Source organism: Canis lupus, chromosome 10 (assembly GCF_003254725.2).
Source record: "Canis lupus dingo isolate Sandy chromosome 10, ASM325472v2, whole genome shotgun sequence".
Lineage (NCBI taxonomy): Eukaryota > Metazoa > Chordata > Mammalia > Carnivora > Canidae > Canis > Canis lupus.
Window position 1 is genome coordinate 20,467,557 of NC_064252.1, and position 16,997 is coordinate 20,484,553.

Consider the following 16,997-nt stretch of genomic DNA (forward strand, 5'->3'; position numbering starts at 1 on the left):
GAGAAAGAAAGGAAGAAAGGAAGAAAAAGAAAAAGGGGAAAAAGAAATGCACACCGGCCCAATGGCAGCCGTCCGGCGTTCGGGAAAGCCGTCTGGCACCAGGTGGGGCCTCCCTCGTACCGGAGGTGCCTCTGCGATTCTAACGTGGACCGCAGCCTGGTTTTCCTGTTGAGTATAAACAGCTGAGAAATTGTTCTCTGCTTGTGTGGGACGAGCCCTGAGTTCACCGAGCTTAGAACAGGGGTTTAGGGTATCAGCTGGTATTTATGAAGCAGGAAGAGAGCATAGCCCGGGGGCTGGGGGGGACAGTGCTCTGCATCAGAGGAGGAGGAAGAGAGGCCGTTTGGCAGCCCAAGGACCTGGGGGTGTGCGCCCCGGCTTGCTCGTCTGAGCCCCAGCCTGGCCACCATCCTGCGGTGCCGCGCGGCGAGAAGGCAGCCGGTGGCCTGCCCCGTGTCCTCCCCTCCCCCTGCCCGTCTGAGGCTGGCCGTCCGTCTGCCTGTTGCCGTCTGTCTCTCTGAGTGTTAGCCTGAATTCCTGGCTACACCGGGGTGTGGTGGGGAGTGGTGAGGAAGGAAGGTAAGGAGACCCCTGCCCCCCCTCAGTTCCTGCCTCCGTGTCAGGGCCCTGGCTGTGCCCCCGAGGCCTGTACCCACCCCCCGCCCTGAGTCGTAGTGGACGCTCCCTGGAGCTTCAGCACGTGGTGGTGGCCCGTCCCTGCCTCTCCTTCCTTCGCGGCAGTGAGCTGGCATCTCGGCCCCTTCTGCTGTCCCCCGTGAGCTGCTGTCCCCTGTCCACCCCCTGCACACACATGTGGCCTCGACGGGGTGTGCTTCCTCCCATGAACCCTGCTTCAGATGGAGAACCACTGGCCCCCAGACCCTGGGAAAGGGCTACGTGCTCTGGAGACTCAGTTGGTAAACAGTGCCTCCCTTGCTCCGTAAGTATTAATTGAGTGCCTACTGTATGTCTGACCAATGCACACGTCAGAGCTGCCCCTGTCCAGTCGGGTGGGCCACCCATGGTTGTCTGTGCAGCTGGCCCTGTCAGTGGTCACAACGCGTGGCATTGGGGACCTGGGTGGGGGACAGGCCCTCAGGCACCCTCCACACTCCGGTGGAGTCCTAGGCTGGGGTGTCCGGAGGTGGAGGAGACCAGCCTCACATCAGGGGCACAGCAGTGGGCCTGGGTTCCAGAGGTCCTGGATGTAAGTCTGGGTAAACTGAGGCTGCTGGGGCCCGTGGAGCCCTGTTTCCCTCCTAAGGGGGTTCAACCCGCGGGGTAGAAGGGACTTCCCGAGTTCTCCAATTTTGTTTTCATCATGAGGGTTATTGCTCGAGAGGTAATGACCAGGATTGGCCCGGTGTGTCATCACCAGGGAACCCGCCGAGATGTCGTGATTGGCATGGGACCCGTCTGAGCATCTCTGGCACTAAAAGCATCCCTGTGTTTCCCTTGGAGATACAGACGGGCTCAGATGGATTGTTTCTGCTCAGTCCCCCTTCCCCTGCGTCTCCCTTTCTGCCTTTGAAGCCCTCCTCCTCTTGCGGCCGGTAATTGCGCTCATTTGCTGGTGCTGAAGGCGGCCCTGTCGTCGGGAGGGTTTTATTACCCGCTCCCCGGTAAGCCGAGCCCCGGCTGCGGCGGGCGGCTGGAAGCGGCCCAGGGCCCCCGGAACACCCCGGCTTCCTGTGCCGCCCCCGACGGGAGACGGGCCCGCTAATCCAGGAAGAGCTCCCTGCATCGGGTGCTGGGGAGACACCCGGCAGCTCCCCTGCGCTTCTTAAATCCACAGGCCTCCGAGGACAGCCCGGCCCCAGGGACGGACCCCGTCGTCACCGGGAGGCGGCCTCACCCCGGGAGCAGCAGGACAGGGCGGCTCGAGGGGCCGTGGACGCTGTCCTGGTTTCCTCCCAGCTTGGCAGATGCCCCTGAGCGAGCTGGCCCCTGCTCTGGGAAGGTTCTGGAAAGTTTCCCGACATCCTTGGTGCCGTGTTTCTGTGTTGGTTGCTCTGCTGACACATTGGGTGTGATTCCCTTATTTCTGTGTCTCTCAGGACAGCGGTAGCTTGGGGCTAATACTCATGAGCCTTCAGCGAGCTGTGCTGTTCTAGAGGATTCCACGTGCATTAGCCCAGTTCCTGCATCAACATTAGGCCCCGTTTATTCATGCAGAGGCTCAGGTGCGGAACAGAACAGTGGCTTCTGGCCCAATGGTTCTCACTGGGCAGTTCTGCCCCTGGGGACACCTGGCACCCAAGGACATTTTTAAAAATATCTATATTTTTTATTTTAGAGAGAGGGATTTCCAGAGAGAGCGTGAGCAGAGGGGATGGAGGGAGAGAGAATCGTAGACTCTGCACTAAGTGTGGAGCCTGAGGTGGGGCTCGATCCCATGACCCTGGTCATGACCTGAGCTGAAGTCAGGAGAACACTCAACCTATTGAGCCACCCAGGCGCCCCCACCCCGGATATATTTGGCTGTAACAGCCGGGGGTGGGGTGCTGGTGGGTGGGTGCCAGGTGCTCAGCATCCCACAGCACCCAGGACAGCCCCACACGGAGCACAGTCCTGCTGCGTGTGCGCGTGTACATGCGTGCTGGAGCGAGGGGCCCCACTACCACCAGCTGTGCGTGGAGGCAGGATTCCAACCCAGTGCTCTGCTCCTGGGCTCCTGCTCGCCCACCCTGTGGCCTCTTCCAGGCCGGCACGGTGGGCTTCCCCATTTACCTGCACACCTGACGTGGTGGTGCTCGCTGGCGGCAGCTGTGGCGGTGACCGAGCGCTCCAGCCCCTTCCCACAGCCCCATGAGGAGGGGACAGTTGTCATCCAGCTTTAGGAATTCCAAGGAGCAGAGCTACATGGGGGACCTGGGATCTCCGTCCTGAGCTCATGTGCTGCAGGGGCCAGGCTCGTCCACCCCCTGCCCCTCCTCCCCGAGCTCACAGGGGTTCCCCTCTTGCACCCCATGACTAATGAGCAACCAAGTCCCAACCATTGTGCCTCCACGTCCCATGCCCACCTCTACACACCTGAGGGCTGTGGCCTCAGCCCTGCCTCTCCCGCCCGGGAGCTGCTCTCCGTGGGGCGCCCAGAGAGGCCACAGAGGCCAGTTGGAAGGGCACTGGGTCACAGCGGTGCCGCCCAAGCCCTCCCAGGGTCCCCCCACCGTCCCCCCCGCCCCCTGCTCTCAGGCCTGGGCCCACCTCTCTGCAACGGCCCTTTGCTCACCTTCTGAAAACAGCATGCTGCTCTCACTGTGGTCCCTGCCTGTCGCGTGCACATTCTCCATGTCTTCCCGAATGTCACCTTGCTGCCACCACTGGTCTCCCTCAGCAGCCCCCCACCATGTCTGCTTGGTGTCGTCTGCTCCCTCCCCAGTGCCAGGCACACAGAAGGTGCTTTGTAAGTGCTCGTCCACATATGAAGGGGTCAGGGTCTAACTGGCCCGGCCTAGACGTCCTGGGGATGCTTTTGCTCCTGTTGTCACTGAGCTGGAGGGGACAGGAGGGTCCCTTCTAGGGGAGGAGGTGAGGTATTTATGACTCTGCCCTGCTGGCCGAGCCCCTGCTCTCACCGCAGCTGCGTGCTAACGCGTGCTCCCAGGCTTCTCACGGACGAGTGCCTTCTCGCTATGGAGAACTGCAAGGTGATTTATGGTCACAGATGAATGGCTGCCCATGGGGTGCATTCCTGAGGGCGCAGCAACTCTGATATCCCGGGGGTGGGGGGTTCCTGGACGCTCAGCACTCCGCCTGTTGGAGGGGAGGCCGGCGGTGGCCGTGCCTGGGCCAAGACATTTGGGGTACTGCCCCCCACCGTCGGTCGCTCTGGCCGAGTCTTCTTAGGGTCCTGTTTATTCTGGAGTGTATGATTTTATTTTTTTAAATATTTTTTTTTTAATTTTTTTATTTATTTATGATAGTCACAGAGAGAGAGAGAGGCAGAGACACAGGCAGAGGGAGAAGCAGGCTCCATGCACCGGGAGCCCGACGTGGGAATCGATCCCGGGTCTCCAGGATCGCGCCCTGGGCCAAAGGCAGGCGCCAAACCGCTGCGCCACCCAGGGATCCCTGATTTTATTTTTTTAAAGATTTTTATTTATTTATTCATAGAGACACTGAGAGAGAGAGAGGCAGAGACACAGGCAGAGGGAGAAGCAGGCTCCATGCAGAGAGCCTGACGTGGGACTTAATCCAGGGTCTCCAGGATCACGCCCTGGGCTGCAGGCGGCGCTAAACCGTTGCGCCATCGGGGCTGCCCTGATTTTATTTTAACTTTTTTTTAAAGATTTATTTATTTGTCTATTCATGAGAGACCCAGAGAGAGAGGCAGAGACACAGGCAGAGGGAGAAGCAGTCTCCACGCAGGGAGCCCGATGTGGGACTCAAATCCGGGACTCTGTGATCACACCCTGAGCCCAAGGCAGATGCTCACCTGCCGAGCCACCCAGGTGCCCCTGGAGCATATGATGTTAGATCCCTGGGCCACTCGACTGGATTCAGAGGGTGTTTCAGCGAAGGCTGGAGAGTAGCCCTGCCTCTGAGCATGAAGCACACAGCTGTCCCCGGGCTTCAGCGTCCGTGCAGCTGGACACCGCAGAAGAACAGGTGCTCCCCAGCTGAGATTCAGCTGGTTTGGGGGCCAGTGGGTCAGCGTCACTTAGGAGAGTCTCAGTGATACTTGGTTACGGTTTGTGCTAACTGCCCCTGGGTGGACTGTCCCAGTTGTCCTGTGCAAGGGTCTTCCGGTGACCAGGACCGTCCTCCGTGGTGGCCTCCCCAGGACTGGGGACCCTGACTGTCCCTCGTGGGAAACTTCAGGCCAGGACATTATGTATGAGTCCAAGGTCCGAGAAACTGCTGGTATAACAACTTAATCATCTTCTCTGTGAAGGAGAATATTTAAAACCAATTCTGGCATGGCTCAGATTGTGTCATTTAAAAAATGCACAGTACTCCCAACTGCACGTTTTGTCTTGCATTCTCTTCTAAGAGTCATGAAATTTCCATCATCATGTGGCACACGAGCGTGCTGCACGGTCCCGGGCCGGGGCCCGCGCCTCTGTGTGAGCTGCGGTGTCCCCCCTGCACAGAGGGGCATCCACCCATGGCCCACGCTGGCCACGGTGCGCGGGGCTGCAGGTCCCCCTTGAGGATTCCATCAGCAGGGTAGGTTTGGTCCTTAGACCAGAGGGGTCGTCGTCCTTCGAAAGGAAAACCATTGCCTGGCCTGTAATGAGATCTCGGAGCAGAAGTGGGGTCCTCTGTCGGGAAGGGGTGCTCTTCGGGTGGCCGGGGTCGCGGCAAGGTTTGCGCTCTCCAGAGCCTCTTCATCCTCTGTCGCATCTGTGTCTAGATTCCAGCTGAGGATCTCCAGCGTTTCGTTCAGACGTTCTTGTGAAGCTGGGAGTCATCGCACTTTGGGGTGACTTTATTTTCCTTAAAATAGTGCACTGAGGGGATGCCCGGATGGCTCAGTGGTTGAGTGTCTGCCTTCAGCCCAGGGTGTGACCCCGGGGTCCTGGGATCGAGTCCTACATCCAGCTCCCTGCATGGAGCCTGCTTCTCCCTCTGCCTGTGTCTCTGCCTCTCTCTCTCTCTGTGTCTCTTGTGAATAAATAAATAAAATCTTTAAAAAAAATTCATGCACTGAGACTGCAGCGTGGGTAGGTTTAGGCAGGAATCTCCTGTTCTCCATGAAATCCATAGTGTCCTCCTCCTCTCCTGGGCCGAGTGGCCTTAGGGGGTGAGGACGATCCTCAGACCAACCCTGGAGGCCCCCGTGGGCGCCCGTTAGCTTCCCGGGGGCCGCTGCGCAGAGGCGCTCACACTGGGGGGCGCAGAACCACGGGGATGCGTTGTTTTCACAGTGTTGTCGCCACGGGTCTGGCACCGAGGTGTGGCCCGCCTGCACTCCCTCTGGAGGCACTTCTGGTGCCTGGGGGCCTGTGGCGTTCCTAAACTTGGAGGTGCTTCTCCCTGGCCCTCCCCTGTGTGTGTCCTGGGTCTGCATCCCAGTTTCCCACTCTTTGAAGGACAGAGGTCATTGGCTAAGGACCCTCTGTCTGGCAGAAGTTCATTTTAACCTGATCATGTCCACAGAGACCTATTTCCAAATAAGATCGCAGTCATAGGTGCCCGGGGTCAGGACCTGAACATACGATTTTGGTGGTGGTGGGGGGGACATAGTTCCCCACGCCTCAGGGTTTCTGGTTGTCTGCAGTGGTGGCCACCTCTTGTCAACCTGCTTGTTGAGACTCCGCTGGCCCCAGAGGACACTCCTGGGCGGGTGTCAGGCTCCTGTGGTTTGTTTTCCTCTTAGAGACCTCAACCCGGGAACACGGGAGCCACAGTCCCTCCTGGTGGCTTCCAGGTGGACAGGGGAGCCGGTCACGGGCATGAGCTGGTGAGGAGCAAAAGCGTAAACCAGCACGTCCAGCGGCGGGCAGCGGCGTGGCCCGAGCAGGTGCCTCCTGCGGCCGAGCCCCCCTGTGCCATCACAGCGCCCCTCTGGGGTCAGGTCACGCCAGCCCCCCTGCGGGTCAGCCCCCGTGGGAGTGCCTTTGGACAGCTGCAGAGGCCGGGCTCGCCGGGTCGCCCCTGGCCAGGGTCCCGCAGCTGCTGCACTAAGTCCCACAAACGAGTGGCTTAAAGGTGCAGGTTTATTCTCTCATGGGTCCCCCTGGAGGCTCAGGGGGAGGATCTCCTCTTCCAGCATCTAGAGGCTGCCCGGACTCCTCGGCTCCTCCTTCCCCTCATTCCAGCCCCTGTCTCCATCATCCTGTCTCCCGCTACTGACCCTTGGCCCTCTGTGCCCCCCCCGCCCCATCTCGTGGGGACCCTTGTGATCACCGCAGCCCCCCGTGATCCAGCACGGCCTCCCCACTCGAGCTCCCCCTTTGAACCACAGGACATCTTTGGGGGATTCCATCATTGTGCTGCCCATACTCCTGCCCCCCCCCCCCCCCCGCAGCACCTGGCACCCACTTGGCACCCAGTAGACATTTGTGGCAGGGATGAGTGAGCGAGGCCTTTGCCATGGCAGCCCCACGGGGGGGCTGTCTCCCGCTGTCTGGGGACACAGGGCTGAGGGCCATCGGGAGTTGCTAGCTAGTCGGCTTGTGTCCCTGGCCTGAGAGTGGTCTCTGGCCGCATCCTGCCGGTGTGAGCCCATCGCGGGGGTGGACAGACGGCCCTGGGGGCCAGATGGCCAGGCAGGACTCATCCGATGGGGCTGCCGGACACCCCTGGAGGGAGGGCTTCATGTTAGCTGGGCTCCCTGGGGTTCTGCTGACTCCGAGCCATGAATAAAGAAAATGTCTTCTTTCTGGACATTGATTTGCCCCAAGAAACCAGCCACCTCCCCAGCACCACGCAGGATGTGGAATTCGAACCATCTGGGGGCTGAGCTGCTGTGTGTAAGGATGACAGAGGTTTCAGTTAGCATTCCAGCTGAGTTTGGACACGTTGCTGTTTGAGAACTGGCACAGTTTCCCTGCAAGCTGATAAAGTGGTGGGGACCCCCTCCCGGCCTTGAGGCGTACAGCTGCCAGCGTCACCTTCCACCACTGGTTCCACGCCCGGGTCTGCAGGATCGTGCCTGACCCTCAGCCCTCCCTCCATCCCTCCCCAGCCGCTCGCTGCTCTGCTTGGGCTGGGTCCTGCACCTCTGCACCGCCCCCTGGGTGTGGCGCCCCATTCATCCCCACCTGCACAGCCTCTCTCTAGGAGACCTCCCCAGGCCCGCCATCCCTCACACCCTCGGGTGTCCCTGTGCCCTTAGACCTAAATCATATCCTGTGTCCGAGATGTCATCTTGGAGCTGGTTCTTGACACATTGCAAGACAGCCTTGTCTTGACAGCCTTGACAAGGCTGTCCCAGGGCCTCCCTGAGCAACGTCTCCCAAAGCTGGGGGGGGCCTCCCAAGACGATGTTTCCAGGCCGTGTAGCTACCCCAACACCTGGAGGGAGGCAGTTGCAGAGGCCCAGACGGGCACTCGGGGAGCCCCGGACGCAGACTGGGGCTTCTTGGCATGTGTTCAGGCCCCAGGGCATTGTGAAGACTGTGTACCCCCCAGGACCGGGCGGGGGTGGGGGGCTTGGCTGGGGCCCAGGCTGCCAGGCTCTGCCTCATTCTGGGTCCTGGCACCTCCGAAGCTGCCACCAGTATCCTTCTGAGCCCCCATCCCCGGCCCCTCCCCTGGCTTGGAAAGGACTGTGACTTTGCTTTGGCGGGGGTGAGGGTTGGGGGGATGGTAAGTGCCGTGTGAAGGAGCCGAGAGGGGGATCTGGGCACTCGGGTCCTGGTGGTCACCCCCGCTGAGCCTGCCTGCTGACCATGTGTAAGTGCCCAGTGCCCTCTGGTCGGCCTCTCCCACCAGCCTGGGCAGCCAAGATCTGGGAAGTGCACCTGCATTGTGTGTTCATTCAGCGCCTCCTGTGTCCTCGGCCACTGCCAGCCAGGGCCCCACGAGGACCTGGGGGGGACAGAGGGCACTCTGTGGTCAGCAGCTGCGGGTCCACTGAGCCTCAGGGAGATGCTCGCAGGCTCTCGGGCTGCGGTTTGAGAACTGGCATGGGTCTCTGGGGGATGGAACCGGGCCGGTCCCCTCGGAGCGCGATTAGGACTGGCTCAAGCTCCGGGAGCTTCCCTGGGGGGCTTTAAGCAGCAGGAGTGTGTTCTGGACAGTGTCCGAGGCCAGAATTCTGAAATTGACGGTGTCCCATCCCGCTGACGGCTCTGGGGAGGGTCCTTCCTTGTCTCCTGCAGCTCCGGGTGGCCTCAGGTGGCCCTGGGCTGTGGCCACACCGCTCCAATCTGCCTTCGTCCTCGCACGTGTGGTGTGGACATGGGATTGCTGGGGTCTCTCATCTCAGGACCGTTAATTTGATCCCATCTTTGCCGTGTGAAGCAGTGGTCACAGGTTCTGGGAATTAGGACAGGGACGGAACTTTCCGGGCCACCGCTTAGCTGACTTCAGGGTTGCCTCTTTCCTGGGCCCCTTGTGGGTGTGAGGAAAGGGAGGGTGGGGGGAGCATCCCTTTTCTGAAAGGTGGGGTCCTTGAGTGTGCCCCGGGGCTGGGACTGGCTGGGACTGGCTGGGACTGGCTGGGACTGGCTGCGCCGCACTGGGCCACGCGCCTGCTGGAACCTTCCGTTTCAGGCACCAGGAGCTGAAAATGCACACCGATTATTCCGGTTAGCCGGGTTTCCGCCTCCGATGTGTAGGTGACTCCCGTGAGCAAAGCCAAAGCTGTGGATAAACCAGAATCATTTTGTTCTTTCCTGCTGGAATGCATTTTTTAAATTTAGATTTTAAAAAATGGGTGTGTCTGGGGTTCTGGGAAATTGCTTCAGAGACAATAATGAAGTCATTTGAGACGGCCCAGAGAACGCCCCGACCTGGACAAGCCTGCAGTGGTCTGGTTTCCGGCTTCCCCTCCCTCCCGGTGGGTGAGGGCATCAGGGAGGGGGGCCGGCAGGTGTCCGGGCTCCCCGCAGAGGCCTTTTCTGGCAGCCTTGCCTCCTGGGGGGGGGAGGCTCCAGGGCAGAGCCGGTCACTGAGGACGGGGATGTGAGAAAAGTCCCAACAGTGGAGGGGGGGTGTGTGGAGAAGGACTGGGGGTGGGGCTGGGGGTGGACAGGTGAGGCCTCCAGTCTCAATAAGTCTATTAATATAACAGGGAGTCACGGGGTGCCTGGGTGGCTTCGGCTCAGGTTGTGATCCTGGGGTTCTGGGATCGAGTCCTGCATCTCCCTCCGCCTGTGTCTCTGCTTCTTTCTGTGTGTCTCTCATGAATAAATAAGTAAAATCTTTAAAAAAATAACAGGGAGTCACAGTACCTTGGGCCAGGTGCTCAGCTCAGAGCTCTACAGAACCAGCTCATTTCACCTTGACACCACCCCCCTAGGGTGCTAGGGATTGCTCCAGGGCAAGACAGAAATCCTGCCTACAGTGGGGAAACTGAGGCACCGCCCAGGAGCTTGCTCTCGGGGAAGCTCTATCCCTGGCAGCGGTGCTCGGGGGTTTGGTGGAGGGCAGGGCTGAGGCCCTGGGTGGGCGGAAGGATGGATGGGCAAATTTTCCCAGTGTCTAACCATTTCTGATGTCCCCTCCCGTTTTCAGAGACCCTGAAGCGTCCCCTGTCCCTTGTCTCCCATCTCTGTGCTTTCCCTGGTGATGACGCTTCTGATGTGAACCACGCTGTTGGATCGTGTCTTTTCGTTAAGACGCTAGACCCCTTTTGGGACCCTGACATCCGCTGAGGACGGATCGAGGGGCTTGGGGGTGGTTCCGGTTCGGTGTCCTTGTGTCTGAGGACCTGACCCTGACGCTGCCCCACTCTCTCCTGACGCTCTGCCCTCTGTGTGCCTCATTGATCTCCAATTGTGCCTAAACTTCACGCTTCAACGTGCCTTTTATGCTTCGCACCCGATGCCTCCTTTCCTCGCCACCTTTGGAAGTTCTGGTTTTTCTAGTTCCAGGCACTTAGCTATTTCTTAGGATTAGGAGGGACTTGTCCCTTTATTAATTGAACAACCTAAGTCATGGAATGTGCGCACGCCTTCCCATCCTGGGCCCATCCCCAGCCCTGCTCCAATCCTGAGGGTCTCCGTCTGGCCGTGCCCCCGCTTTCCCCTCTGGCTGGGACCCTGTCGTCCCTCTGGCTCCGTCCCCAAGCAGCCCCGGGCAGGTTCTGAAGCCCGTTCTTGGCAGGTGCGGGTGTGGATTCACATCAGCATCTCCCTGGTTCCAGCCCTGCCCCTCCTCTCCCATCCTGCCATGACGGTAACACGCCTGTGCACACACACATCCTCCACATTGCACACACACCACACATGCACACATCACATAATACACACACGTACACAACACATGCATGTCCCCTGCATCACATACACACCACACGCACCTCACACATGCACACATCACATACCACAGAAAATCACACCCCATGCACACAGGCACACATTGAGTACCACACACACCTATACAACACATGCATGTCCCCTGCATGACACGCACACCACACATGCGTGCATGTGCACATATACCTACCACACACACCACATCTCACATGCACACCACACATACCACACACACATCACACCACGCATGTATACACTCCACATACATACCCAGGACCCCAGTAGGTGTGTCATACCACACCTACTCATACCACACACACCACACTCACACACATACACCGCACTCCTATGCCATTTGCTTTCCCTGTCTTGCACACCCACCGGTTCTCTATATAGTGAAGTCAAGGTGCTCAGCTACCCCTTCCTTGTTCACAGACCTCCTGCCCAACCCTGGTGTCCCAATGGCCAGGACTCAGGCCCTCCTGTCCTCTGCTTGTGGGCCCTTTCTGGGGCCCAGTGGTCACCCAGTCGCTTGCATCACGAACCCCCGACCCTCAGGCTGAGCCCAGCTTGCAAGTTCACACACCCCGGCACCATCTCTTTCTTCTATTTGCCATATCTTTAAGGAATGTTTTCATTACATACAAAAATTGGTATGTGTCCTACACTGTGCCAGGCCTCAGTTTCCTCGTCTGCAAAACAGTGATGTAGAAGAGTCCCCGTACCTGGTGCTGTGGAGATGAGAGCAGTAATGAAGCAAGTGAGGGGCAGGAGGCCCCCCTGCCGTCTGTAGCCCTGTGTTCTTAGCAGTCACCTTCCAGGTGAGCCCTGGGCTCCAGCTCTCTCAAGCTGAGGCTTCTCCAGGGATTTCATTGCCCCCTCAGACAGAGGGTCTGTGGCCCTGACACCGAGGGCTGGGGGCCCTGGGCCAGCATGCAGGGTCCCCTCCCTCCCAGCCCCAAGCCTGGTGTGAGACTGGCATCCCGTCATGGGCGGACCTCGGCTCCTGGGAGCTTCTGTTTCATAGTTAAGAATGGTTTCTGGCGGGGGGCAGGGGGTTCTTTTCCAAAATTTCTGCTTGGGGTTCTGCATTTGTGGCTGTGACCAGGAGGCTGAGCCCTGCGTCCCTTCCCTGCAGGGACCTTGTGGTGTCATACATTATTGAGCAAGGCTATCAGTTTGCTCAGGGAAACCTGATCCTTGGTGTGGGGGTGGAGCTGTCAGTTGTCTTGGGGGGGGGGCGGTGCACAGGAGGAGAGAGTCACCCCGGAGTTGGAATGGCCCAGAGCAAGCATTTGACTCGAAGCAGGATGTTAGGATGAGAGAAGCCCAGACTTAGTTTGAGTAAGAATTCCCAGAAGAGGGAAGCTGAAGTTAACTCCGCATAGGAAGCATGTCTGAGAACCCTTGGATTTTCATTTTAATAGTTGTTTTTCACAAGAGCTGTATCAAAAGTCTAAGATATGGGGCTCACTAAGTTCGATCCAAGTGAGTTACTTAAAGTAAGGTGATTTTTAGAATTAAAAACTATCTTTTTTTGGTAAATATATTACTTATTCACAAGACACAGAGAGGCAGAGACACAGGCAGAGGGAGAAGCAGGCTCCCTGCGGGGACCCCGAGGTGGGACTCGATCCCAGGACTCCGGGGTCATGACCTGAGTTGAAGGCAGACGCTCAACCACTGAGCCTCCAGGCGCCCCAGAATTAAAAAACTCTCTTATTACATCTCTTCTGAGCTCCGTGCTCACTGATGTCAAGTGGGTAGCTTGAAATCAGCTCTGGGGGGAGCGTGCACACCACAGAAATGGGACATACTACAAGCAGGGCTCCCCCCACCAGGGCTGGCTCCTAGGACTTACCGACACCCCCGCTGCATGGCACATGCATTGAAGACAACGCGCTAGTGGATTATCAGGTAGTGTAAACAGGCCACAGTGGCCGCTGTGGGAAGCGCCCTCAGGTGACCCCAGGTCTCTGAGTGGGGGTCCTAGACCCCAGACAGGGAAAGCTTTCCAGGCTCACCCAGGTTGTCTGAAACCCCCGAACACTCCGAGTTCTCTAGAGAAGATGTGTTTAAACTATAAAAGCAATTCTTGGTTCATTACATCAACATTTTCCCAACACTGTTTGAATCAAATATATGAATTATGTAGGTTTTATAATTTTGTGCAAGCATTAATCACTGGCTTGGACCTGGGAAAATCCTGGCATTTTATGACTTCATTTCACGAGCATGTGCTGCGTACCTGCTGTGTGCTGGGCATTTGTCGGGCGCCCCCTCTGTGTCTGGCACCCTCTGTGTGCTGGACATTCTTAGGCTTGGCTCCAGCAGCCCCCGCCCCCGCCCTGGAGCCTAGGGAGACGGCTGGTGCCACCCTGGAGCCGGAACACGCTCTCTAGAAGGAAGCTTCCAGGCCCTTTAGCATCTGTCACAGGCACCCTTGGACCTGGTCAGGCGGACGGGTGAAGCTAAGGGGAGCATGCCTGAGACGGGGCTGCATCCAAGTACAGGGAAGCCACCCCCAGAGGCCGGAGAGAGGCCAGGCCCCGAGGAGGACAGTCACCTTCGGTTATCGTTGTTGGTGGTGCACACCCACCAAGAATGTTGGGGCCCCGTGTGGTCGGAGTGTGGGGTGTGCAGGGGCAGGTGTGGTGTGCGTGGGGGCTGGGGGTATGGCTAAGGGCCAGGCCCCGGGGCGGAGGGGGGTCTTTATGGAGCATTGAATGGCTTCTAAGCTGGTACCTGGCAAGGCCAGCATCCTGAAAGGCTCTCTCGGGCGTTATGTGAAGCCCAAGTAGGATAGTAAGTCAGTGGGCACTGGCCTGGGTTCAGGCGTCCGTGGCAAGGATGCTGTGTCTGTGTGGACGGGGGGCTGCGTAGCTGGGGGGGCGGGCGGCAGTGGAGGTGAGCGATGTGGGACTCCGGGAGGTGGCTGGGGGTCCTTGATGGGGATGAAGAGGAGGAGTGGGGGTGACTCTGGGCTTGCATCCCCTGGACGGATGGTGGGACCTTCCCCTAGTGAGGGGACCCCGAGGACAACAGCCTTGGCAAAAGGAAGATGGGGTCTGAGGTCTGGGCTTCCTGGGGCAGTGGTTGGGTTGTTTGGGTGGGGCCCCGAGGAGAGGGCCTGAGCCTGGCCGTGGGGGTGAGGAGCTGGCCCCATGTGGGTGCTGCACCCCTTACTGGCCTTTGGACGAGCCTGGGGGAGAGCCCTCCTGAGGGCAGAGGAGCCAGGGCTGAGCGTCACCCAGGAGCCAGGGGCGCAGCTCCGCAGAGTCAGATGCTGCTTCCCTCTGGGCGCTCTTCACTGAGGCCAAAATTTACTGCGATCGTGGTTTTAGGACAAGCACAGAGGACTGCCATGGGTCAGGTAGTGTCCCTCCCACATTCATGTCCAGAACCTCAGAACGTGTCATCCTTTCAAAACAGGGTCTTTCGAGATGTATTAGCTGAGGCTCTTAGGATGAAATCATTCTGGATTTGGGGTCTCCCTCACTCCAGGGATGGGGTGTCCTTGTGAGAGAAAGGAGGGGGGATTTGGGACACGGAGCAGATGTGCGTGTGAAGATGGAGGCAGACACTGGAGGGACGTGGCCACCAGCCTGGGAACCGCGGGAACCACGGGAAACAGAAGGACCTGGAAGGATTGGGACCCTCCCCTGGAGCCTCCGAGGAAGCCAGCCCTGCCCACACCTTAATTCTGGACTTCTGGCCTCCAGAACTAGGAGAGAACACATTCCTGTTGTTTATGCCACCAAATTTGTTGTAATTTGTCCCAGCAGCCCTAGGAGACTAATAGGATTGGAAATGAAACAAAACAAAACAAAAACATTATGGTTAAAACATCAAAACAAACAGCTCCATGGAGACTTAGCTTTATTTACAGCTTATTTATCCATTTTTATTTTTTTAAAATACTTTATTTATTTATTTGTGAGACACACAGAGAGAGGCAGAGACACAGGCAGAGGGAGAAGCAGGCTCCCTGCGGGGAGCCTGACGGGGACTCGATCCCGGGACCCTGGGGTCACGCCCTGGGCTAAAGGCAGCTCAGCTCAAGCGCTGAGCCCCCCAGACTCCCCATATTTACAGCTTATTTAAAACAGCACGATCTTCAAGAGAGGGACAGGGATAAGCCCCTGGTCTGTGTTTCGACCTTTCTGTGACAGCCAGACGGTCTGAACCCGCAAGTCCCCGCGTGGCCATCCTTCCTGTTCCTTCTGAGGAAGGGAGTGTCCCTGCAGCCACGGAAAACTGCTCTGGAAGGAGGAACACAGACCACGCAGAGCCCGGGAGGGGCGACAGGGGCGTCGGCTTCAGGTTCATCCAGGTGGACGTGGGACAGTCTGGACCACAGCCCGCATGGCTGGTTCTGGAACGCTGGGGCGGGGTGCCGTGGGAAGGGCCGTGCCAGGCCTCCCTTTGTTTGCCGTCACGGTTTGGGGAGCACACCCCGCCCCGTCCCCTCGCGGCGGCTCTATTCCAGGATACGCTGTACTTGGCCCCTGACAGGCCAAGCTGGAACTCGGAGAGCAAACACTGCCAAATGTCATGCACATTTTTGGAGCAGAGATTAGAGAAATTGAAGTGTATGAAGGACAAACACACCTTAAGCTAAGCATTTAAGATGAACGCAGAGAATTTGAGAAGGCCTCGGGCCATCCACCTGGAGGAGGCCAGGAGCGCTGCTGTGGGAGTGGAGGCGGGGGGGAGGGCGTGATTGTGTGAGCAGGTGTGCAGCTCAGTGTGAGTGCAGGGGCGCATGTGTGGGTACATGTGTGGAGGTGCAGCGTGTGTGATGTTGAGTGTGCATGTGCATGCGTGCACTTGTGAGCATGTGTGTGCACATGAGCCCAAGCCTGCCTGGCACAGTGGCAGGGCCACCTGGGGGGGTGTCGGTGTCCATGGAGGGTGGAGCTGCGAGGGGGTCTGGGCGGGTCCATGGGCTTCTAGCCCTTTCCTTTCACTTCCCAGCAGCGTGGGAGCCAAGCCTCCCTGGGGGCGCCCTGCCCCGGGGAACAGCCTCCTTACATTGCCCAGGGGGTCGGAGGAGGAGACCCCACTTGACCTGTGCCTGGCCCTGGGGGCCTTAGCTTGGGGAGGGGGTCACTGGCCTGCTGCCCCACACGTCGTGGGATTCAGGGAGACATCAGCAGCGTCGAGCCCCCCCACCCCCTGTGTTTGACGGTCTCAGACTGGAGCCACCTCTGCCAAGCGAGTTGCACTTCCTCAGTCTGTGGAACTGGGGGTGAGCATTGGGGGTATGCGGGGAAGGAGAGAGAAAGCGCCCGTCTTCCAGGAGCGCCACTGGTTTCGGATGCTGGCGGCAGGTCCGTTTCTCCTGTGGCCCCAACATAAGCTCCTCCGAGTAACCGCAAGGCTTTCCTGGGGGCGGCCGTGGAGGTCAGCAGAGGTCAGCTCAGGATGGACAGCTGCCTCCCTGAGGGTCCCCCCAGTTGGTGAGCATCCCAGCGGATGTGGTCTGAGTGCCCTGGGTCTGACAGGCCTCTGGGGCAGAAGCAGTCTCTGGGGAAGCTTCCGGAACCCTGCTGTCACCGAGGTTTAGGCTTCTGCCCTTGGAGAGCTTCTAGGCCAGCAGGAGGGCCTGACGGAATTACAAATGGGGGGGCCCAGCATTGGGCGGGCTGCGGGGGGCTCGTGCATGAGAGGCAGCGGGGCAGGGGGGCTGGGGTGCAGGGCGCTCCTGTGTGCTCCCCAGTCTCCCTCTGTTCTGACTGCACAGCCACCGCCCCAGGCGTGGGTGTGGGAGGGCGCGTGAGGATCCCGGTTAGTGTCACCATTTCCAGGTGATTCCCTCCCAAGAGAGGGGTGTCCATCCCTGCATGTTACTCTGCCCCCCAGAGTGCGGGGACCCGGTAGGGCAAGGCAGGGATGGGGCCCCCTGCAGAAGAGCCCCCGGGGGTGCTTCCCAGGACCCGTCCTGCGATTACCCACTGGGAGCAGGGGTGCCACCGCTCCGGACAACGGTGTCTCCGTCCTCAGAACCCCCGGGTCCTGCAGCGTCTACACGGCATTTAACCCTTGGCCCGGTCTCGCAGCTCCTCAGGCAGCGGCGCCGGCGGCCCAGGTTCCGGGGTCCGGGGTAACCTCTCCCTGTCT

General features: G+C 59.1%; 1 protein-coding gene across 1 annotated transcript in view; it reads left to right on the top strand.

Annotated features, from left to right (window-relative positions):
* Positions 1–16,997, top strand: part of CELSR1 (cadherin EGF LAG seven-pass G-type receptor 1) — a 134,082-nt gene that overhangs the window by 54,431 nt on the left and 62,654 nt on the right. The gene's annotated exons all lie outside the window — the stretch shown is intronic.